We start from the raw sequence: 8,205 nt of genomic DNA on the forward strand, positions 1-8,205 counted from the left end.
GGCCTACAGAGAGCCCCCTTTGAGCCTTTGCAGTCAGTCGAGCTGAAGGCACTCTCCCTGAAGACTGCCCTCCTGACTGCGCTCACTTCCATCAAGAGGGTAGGTGACCTGCAAGCGTTCTCTATCAGCGAAACGTGCCTAGAGTTCGGTCCGGGTTATTCTCACGTGATCCTGAGACCCCGACCGGGCTATGTGCCCAAGGTTCCCACCACTCCTTTTAGGGACCAGGTGGTGAACCTGCAAGCGCTGCCCCAGGAGGAGGCAGACCCAGCCCTGGCGTTGCTGTGTCCGGTGCGTGCTTTGCGCATCTATTTGGATCGCACGCAGAGCTTTAGACTCTCTGAGCAGCTCTTTGTCTGCTTCGGTGCACAGCGGAAAGGAAGCGCTGTCTCCAAGCAGAGGATCGCCCACTGGCTTGTTGATGCCATATCTATGGCATATCTCGCCCAAGACATGCCGCCCCCGGTAGGGCTACGGGCCCATTCTACCAGGGGTGTAGCGGCTTCTTGGGCTCTGGCCAGAGGTGCCTCTCTAACAGACATTTGTAGAGCAGCGGGCTGGGCAACACCCAACACCTTTGCAAGGTTCTACAACCTCCGGGTGGAACCGGTTTCGTCCCAGGTAGTGGCACGCAACACAAGCGGATAAGCCCGGGATAGCCGGCCGGGTGTATCGCTTGCACATAGCGCCTCCCACCTCTTTTTGAGCTGAAGACGTGCGCTGTTAATTCCAAGTAGTGTTCACAAAAGTTGTTCCCTGGTTGATTTCCTCCGAGCCCTGTGGCAGTCGAGTCTTCGGAGAGACTCACTGCCGGCCCAGTACACGTGCTATCTAAGAGCCCGGTGCTGGGGTAGGTGCTCCGCATGTGGCGGTTCCCTGTAAGGCTAACCCCATGCGATCTATATCTTCCGCTAGCTCGTTTCCCTGCTGGCAAACGGCGTCTTCCTTGGGCAGAGCCCCTCTGCCCCAGTCTCCATGTTGTAGTACCTCCTCCCCCATTGGGCAGGATCTACCTTGAAGGCTCTCCACATGGTTGGAAAGACCATGTGATGTATTCTTCCACTTAAATATCCCCCCCTCTTGGGGCGAGGTGTGGTCTCCGCAGTGTCCTCCCCTTGGGAGGGACACCCCCCGACTAGACCTGGCGGCCCAGTCGGATAATCCCCCTTCTTTTTTAGGGAGTGGAAAAAGAGAAGGGGAAAAGAGGCCACAACTGGGTTAAGCCCGTCTCTATCTTTGGGTAGTCGACTTGTCCCCAAGTAGGGCCGTTCGACACTCATAACTGTGTTGGGGGAGGTTACGTGTCGACCTGGTGCGCTGGCTATGAGGCACACAGCAAGTCTGCCCACCACACACCGCCAGTTCACGTAACACAGTTCAGCCTTGTGGCGTTTTGTATAGGGACCCCTAGTGTCACTACATCGACACCAACGTCGAGTGAGTGACAGATAGGGAACGTCATGGTTACTGGTGTAACCTCCGTTCCCTGATGGAGGGAACGAGACGTTGGTCCCTCCTGCCACAACGCTGAACTACCCGCTGAAATGGCCGGACCTTATATCGGCTCCTCAGCGTAAAACCTGAATGAGTGGTTGCATACCAGCTCCTTTTATACCCGTATGTTCGGGGGAGTGGCATGCAAATACCACTCGCCAATTTTCATTGGCCTTTTATCAAAGACCAGAGGTGTCTCGGGCTCCCAAGAGTGACCCCTAGTGTCACTACATCGACACCAACGTCTTGTTCCCTCCATCAGGGAACGGAGGTTACACCAGTAACCATGACGTTTCATCGCGTGTCTCATATTTCATCTCAAGCATGCACTTCACTCACACTTTTGTCCACTTGGTTAACAAGTACACGAACTTTTAGGGGTATAACGATTCACTCATCTCACGATTCGGTTCAGTTCATGATATTGAACTCACGGTTCGGTTCATGATTCTTTAAACTAAGCTTGAATCAACAAAAGTTACGATTGAACGTTTTTTTTTTAAAAAGTACTGTTCATAAAAGTGCTAAATGATCCATCAGAGATGTACTGGGACTAAAAACCAGCCCAGAACAGGGCAATGGTGACACCAAATGGAAATATTTCCTAATAATTCTGCTTACTAAAAATACGGAATTATGTTAGATACATATGCTGCTTACAAACTGTCACTGATAACATACATTAAAAATATTTTAAATTAAAATTGTATTTTTCTAAAATAATATTGTCTCTGATTACATCTCTATATTTGTTTTCTTTATATATATATATATATATATATATATATATATATATATATATATATATATATATATATATATATACATATTTAATGGAAGTGCATGCTTATCCAGTTAAATAACAATAATTTACTGATGAAATCAAATGAATGAACGTTACATTTATATAACGCTTTTTTCTGACACTACACACAAAGCGCTTCACACAGTGAACAGGGGACTCTCCTTGTGCAGAATCCACCTGGATGATGCGACGGCAGCCATAGTGCGCCAGTACACTCACTACACACCAGCTATTGGTGGAGAGGAGAGAGTAGAGTTATAGTGCCAACTAATGGATGGGGATTATTAGGAGGCCATTATTGATAAGGGCCAATGGGGGGAATTTGGCCAGGACACCGGGGTTACACCCCTACTCTTTTTTGAGAAGTGTCCTGGGATATTTAATGACCACAGAGAGTCAGGACCTCAGCTTAACGTCTCATCCAAAGACCTGTGCCTTTTTACAGTATAGTGGACCCATCACTGTACTGGGGAATTTCTGGGGAACGCTGTCCTTTTCTGCATATCGCTGCCCCCTTCGGCATATCGTGGCACCGTTTTGCGTGCTCTTCAGCCAGTCGCGGCCCATTTGGCATAACGCGGTGGCCCGTTTCAGCTTATCGCTGCTCATTCGGCCCCGTTTTGCGGCCGTCCCATTGGGAAAAGTCCCAGTTCTCCCTATTGCCGGTCCGCCCTTGTTAAGGGGCAAAATTCCTTGGTGTGTCGGAAACAACTGTGGAACAGAAGCAATTTTTGAAAAACTGACAGAAATCATTTTCACACAATAAATATTGAAATGGTTTGTGTTTATTTCACTCTTTGTTTAGATGATCATATTTTTAAACATGTAATTATTTGTATTTTTATAATGAAGTTTCATAGTTCAATTTTGAAAGTCTGGGTCTGGGACCAGGCTAAAACTGTCAAATGTGCTGTTTACATAAGAAGCATTTAAAATGTACCAAAAATGAATGATGAAGGCCTGGTAAAATGTTCCCAAGTCTCTTTTAATGTGACTTGCATTTAACACACAATAAAAGAAAGTTAAATATGTCTTCATTTTAATAAAAATATGAGACATGAAATTGCCTGTAGTTGAAAAAACACAGGCATTTTTATAATAGAAATTTAACTTGACTTGTCTAGTATCATCAATTATTATTTTATAGAGCTTAGCCCATTGCATTTTGGAATTGCATGTCTTTGCAGAATTACCTTCTCTCTGTATTAGTGAGAGATTTTACTCAGAGGAATCGCACAACAGTTCTATTTTTCCCTTTGCTTTGTGCTTTGCATTATTAATGCTTTTGTTGACCTGTGTGGCACCAAACCTTGTTTTCTCTGTCCCTCCATTACTGAATCTGAGCTTTAATGTGCGAGCGACTTCCATTTACCAGCTGCCTGAGTGGCAAATGATCCAGACGGATTTCATTGTTATTGTGTAGAGCTGCCAACTCACTGGTATCTTACTTCTTTCTACAAACTGCAAATAACTCGGCCCTTTCGCGCAATGGAAACTCTAGCGATGCATGGGCATGTTTCAAGAATGTTCCTCTCTCAAATAGCGATTCATTTTAGAGAGTTTGTTTAATCAGATGGTTCATTTTAAAGAACTGGTTCTAAGATGGATTCCAAGTCTAGGGTTACTCAGTGTGATTTAAAACCTTTTCTAGGTGTCGTGTTCGATGTCTTGTCATGTTATCATGTAGCTAAGGAATGTTTTAATCCTTTAACTTTCAGTAGAAAATAATACATCACTACTACCACATCTGACCCTATAGAAATTACATTTCATAGACGCCTTGACGAACGCAATAAAGTCGGTCCAATCACAAGTGATATATTTTGGACAGCTTCTTTGTGGAAGGTCCCCACTGGTTATTAAAAAGCAAAAGAGTTCAGCCAATCAGATCACAGCACTGGTGGCTTTAGCAAGTATAAAACATTACACACTTTGGACAATATTTGCACTCGTAATATTTGCACTTTACAATTAAAGAAAAGTGATAGTTGCATTCAGTTATGTTATAGTTTGGGATTGTTCTGGAACACTGTTGGGAACTTTAGAGGGAACTAAATAAAAAAGTTCCGTAGAAGTATAATAAAACTTGTCCATATTACTTATTAAATATGACATGAGATGGCATATGAGAGCTTCGGTGGAGAGGAATTATTTTCAGTGTCTGCTCCTCATGGTGGACTTGGAATATAGCAAATATTGATGTACAGACTACTATTGCGATACTTTTATGGTACTTTTTTGTCCTTTTTAGAGCTTTACAGGCCTAAGTCACTGTCTACATTCATTGCATGTAAAATAGCAGCTTGAACATCTCGAACATCTTTATTTGCGTTCCACAGAAGAAAGTAATCTGGGTTTAAACATTACGTGACTGTGGCGGAATTTTTACAAAATGACATTATGTGGTTCATTACATCAGGGGCGGAGCCAGGGGGTGACCTGGGGTAGCCGTGGCCACCATGGACCGAAGCCTGGCCACCTCACTTGCAATTGCCGTTTTGGTAATTTTATGTCTTGGGTACAATTTAATTAGTCTTTCTACACTAACAACCCCCCCCCCCCCAATGATGTGCCACCACAGACTGATTGCTGAACCCTGCCCGGCCACCCCTGTGAAAAACTCCAGGCTCCGCCCCTGCAGTACACGTATTGTGGCAGTTCCGAGGTGAAATGTCCACTCTGTGGTGCTAAAAGCAAGTTTCGTAAACGTTCTCCCAAACAGAGGTTTTTAAGGTAAATGCTCTATTGAGTTTCAATCAACAAAACAGACCTCCCTACCCTAAACCTTAAACCTAAACTTAACTGATAGTGTCAGAAAAAGCAAATGTGAGATTTAAAACACAACCACGTCATTTTGTGGTGCTTTTATGACACTTTCGGCTCACGTATCGACTCGCGTGCTCTTCAGGACTCATACTCCTGTCCATAACATGACAAGTGCAGTGCTCTATCGGTTGAGCTACCGCGCAATTTGATCACACTCGAACAAGCTTGTAAATGTTGTTTGTTATGCAATGCAAACGTTAAAATATAGCACCTTTCAAGTCATGCGCGTTAGTAAAAGTGTTTCGATTTTCATTTTCAATTAATTTTGTAAACACGTACTCTAACCCACAAAAAACAAGTTCTATAAGTTAAAAATAACAAGTATGACACCTATGTGGAATTTATTCACAAACGTTACCAAGAATGATTTCGTGTGAATGAAATTAAATGAACAATACACATAATAATAATAACAATAATAATAATAATAATAATAATAATAATAAAATGGAATAAAAAATAAATACAAAAAACAATAAAAAATTTGCACCCACCCGGAGCTTACATAAAAATCAATACTGACGGCATAAAGGTAATGCACATATATAAACTCTGAGTCTGCATAAATGTACACTACTCATAAATAAACACTATCACATTTTTATCATTTCACATGTTATTATTCAGAAAAAAACAAGTGGTGAAAGTTGGCTTTTCATAAAATGTGCAGATTTGACGCACATACACACATACTCATCTGATAAGCTTCTGAGTTTCTCGTACAGCTTCACATTTTCTTTTCACCATAAAAGCAGATCTTTATCCGCTGGTTCGCATCTCTCCAACAAGAACTGAATAGCAAGAGTAGAATTCAATAAGAATCAAAATATCACAAGTATTGCCAATCTCGGCTTTGCTTGAAAGCACAGACGTCATCCAACACCTCGACATCACACATGCACAGCGCCCCCCCCCCCCCCCCCCGTGGACTCAATTGTAACTGCGAGATTTGGTGAAAGATTCAGGTGGAAAATCCAGCAATCAGCATTGCCCACGGCAGGGAAAATGCACAAAGGAAAATCAATTTGTGATATTCGAGTAGTGTTTTGAATAGTTGAGTAGCTGGTGCAGAACGAGTACTCGATTAATCGATTACTCGTACTCATCGCTAGTCATAAGATAGCATTGTGTGAAGAACAGGACAAAAAGTATTTCAAAAAGTGTATCAGTGTTTATGAACTGATAATCTGCCGGTTTACTCGTAAATTGTTGTTGTAGCGCCTCTAGTGTTCATTTCACCAGGAAACTGCCGCGAGACATACAATGAGACCATGAGGGTGAACAAATGATAACAGATTTTTTCATGTTTGACTGGACTATTCCTTTAAAGCCCTGTTTACTGAAATATACAGAGTATTTGTCAAAGGCCAATAAACAAAATACGATACATCCAAACTTCTTGATAACTCTGACATCCCACCGTGATGTTCAGATATTCCACACGAGCACTGGTCTCCCAGGGCAACAGCGAGTCATGTGATGCAGGGCAGGCCTGACATTAATTCAGGTCCTCTGCGCCGATGGCCAACATCTGTTAATAGCGGTCATGGTTATAATTAGGAGGTGCGCTGATCGCAGCCATTAAGTGTATTTAATTATTTAATTGAATGTTATTTATGTCTGGCTCGAGAAACACACACACACACACACATACTTAAAAGAGCGATAGATCTGATCCTGCGGCCCTTCCCGCTCTCACAATCTCTTGCTCTCTGAAATATCTCTGCCATTGAAAATTCTCAAATGGTTTTCCCTCTATTGAATCATTTATTGAATATTTCAGCAAAGCATCTTTATGGATGATTCTCGCAAAAACTTTTTCCCCAAATTCAAAAGATAAGAATATAAAATTATGTGTTTCATTAAGAACACGAAGCCTGTTTTTTAGAAGCACTAGGATTTTTGGCATTATGGCATTATTTTTATGACAATTATGCATGTTTTCTTCACAACTTCTCATTACTGTAATGTGAAGGAATCTTATTCTCATGAAAATCCTCTTTTCTGGACACACTGATGTTTTTAGATGAATAAATGCCATAGTGCCACAGCATCAATGGTAATAAAGTTTGTTATAAAGGCTTTATTGCAAAAGCCCCTTGTGGTGCAAGATTTATGTCAGATAATCACAGTTCCACACAATCTCCTGACTGGCACTGTTTCAGCTGCGGTTGCCAGATTGAGTCATAAAAAATACATTTCAAGTTTAAGTAATAGTTTCAGTCATTCTGGGTAAAGACACACCGAAGAGGTGTGCCGCTTTCTCTTGCAATATCAGGGAGTTGGTGAAATTAACTGTCCTTTCAATGGTTATAAAAAATAACAAATAAAAACATTTTAGGAATATAAGAATACAAAAAGGAAGCTGTTGGTTAACCAAATAACTGGTACATATATTGTGACCAAGGTTTGAGATTGTGGAAGGCCAGATTTTCTTTGAATTACAACTAAAGTTTATAAATATGGCTACATATCATATGGACTACTTTTATGATACTCTTATGCTGTTTGTTTTGTAGATTTTTGGAGTTTGATGGACATGGTCATTATCCACTTTCATTGCATGGAAAAGAGCAGCATGAGCATGTTTAAATGGGTGAATCTCACAAATAATGTCCAGGCCGTATTTCCCCCCACCCTCCCATCTATCTATCTATCTATCTATCTATCTATCTATCTATCTATCTGTCTATCTATCTATCTGTCTGTCTGTCTGTCTGTCTGTCTGTCTGTCTCTATCTGTCTGTCCGTCCATCCGCTGTTCATTCTATCTATCTATCTATCTATCTATCTATCTATCTATCTATCTATCTATCTATCTATCTGTCTGTCTGTCTGTATCTGTCTGTCCGTCCATCCGCTGTTCATTCTATCTATCTATCTATCTATCTATCTATCTATCTGTCTGTCTGTCTGTCTGTCTGTCTGTATCTGTCTGTCCGTCCATCCACTGTTCATTCTATCTATCTATCTATCTATCTATCTATCTATCTATCTATCTATCTATCTATCTGTCTGTCTGTCTGTCTGTCTGTCTGTCTGTCTGTCTGTATCTGTCTGTCCGTCCATCCACTGTTCAT

At 41.7% G+C, this 8,205-nt stretch overlaps 1 protein-coding gene across 1 annotated transcript in view; it reads left to right on the forward strand.

The window, feature by feature from the left end:
• Nucleotides 1-8,205, forward strand: part of LOC127434803 (potassium voltage-gated channel subfamily H member 2-like) — a 250,796-nt gene that overhangs the window by 58,722 nt on the left and 183,869 nt on the right. The gene's annotated exons all lie outside the window — the stretch shown is intronic.

Source organism: Myxocyprinus asiaticus, chromosome 44, assembly GCF_019703515.2.
Source record: "Myxocyprinus asiaticus isolate MX2 ecotype Aquarium Trade chromosome 44, UBuf_Myxa_2, whole genome shotgun sequence".
Classification (NCBI taxonomy): Eukaryota; Metazoa; Chordata; class Actinopteri; order Cypriniformes; family Catostomidae; genus Myxocyprinus; species Myxocyprinus asiaticus.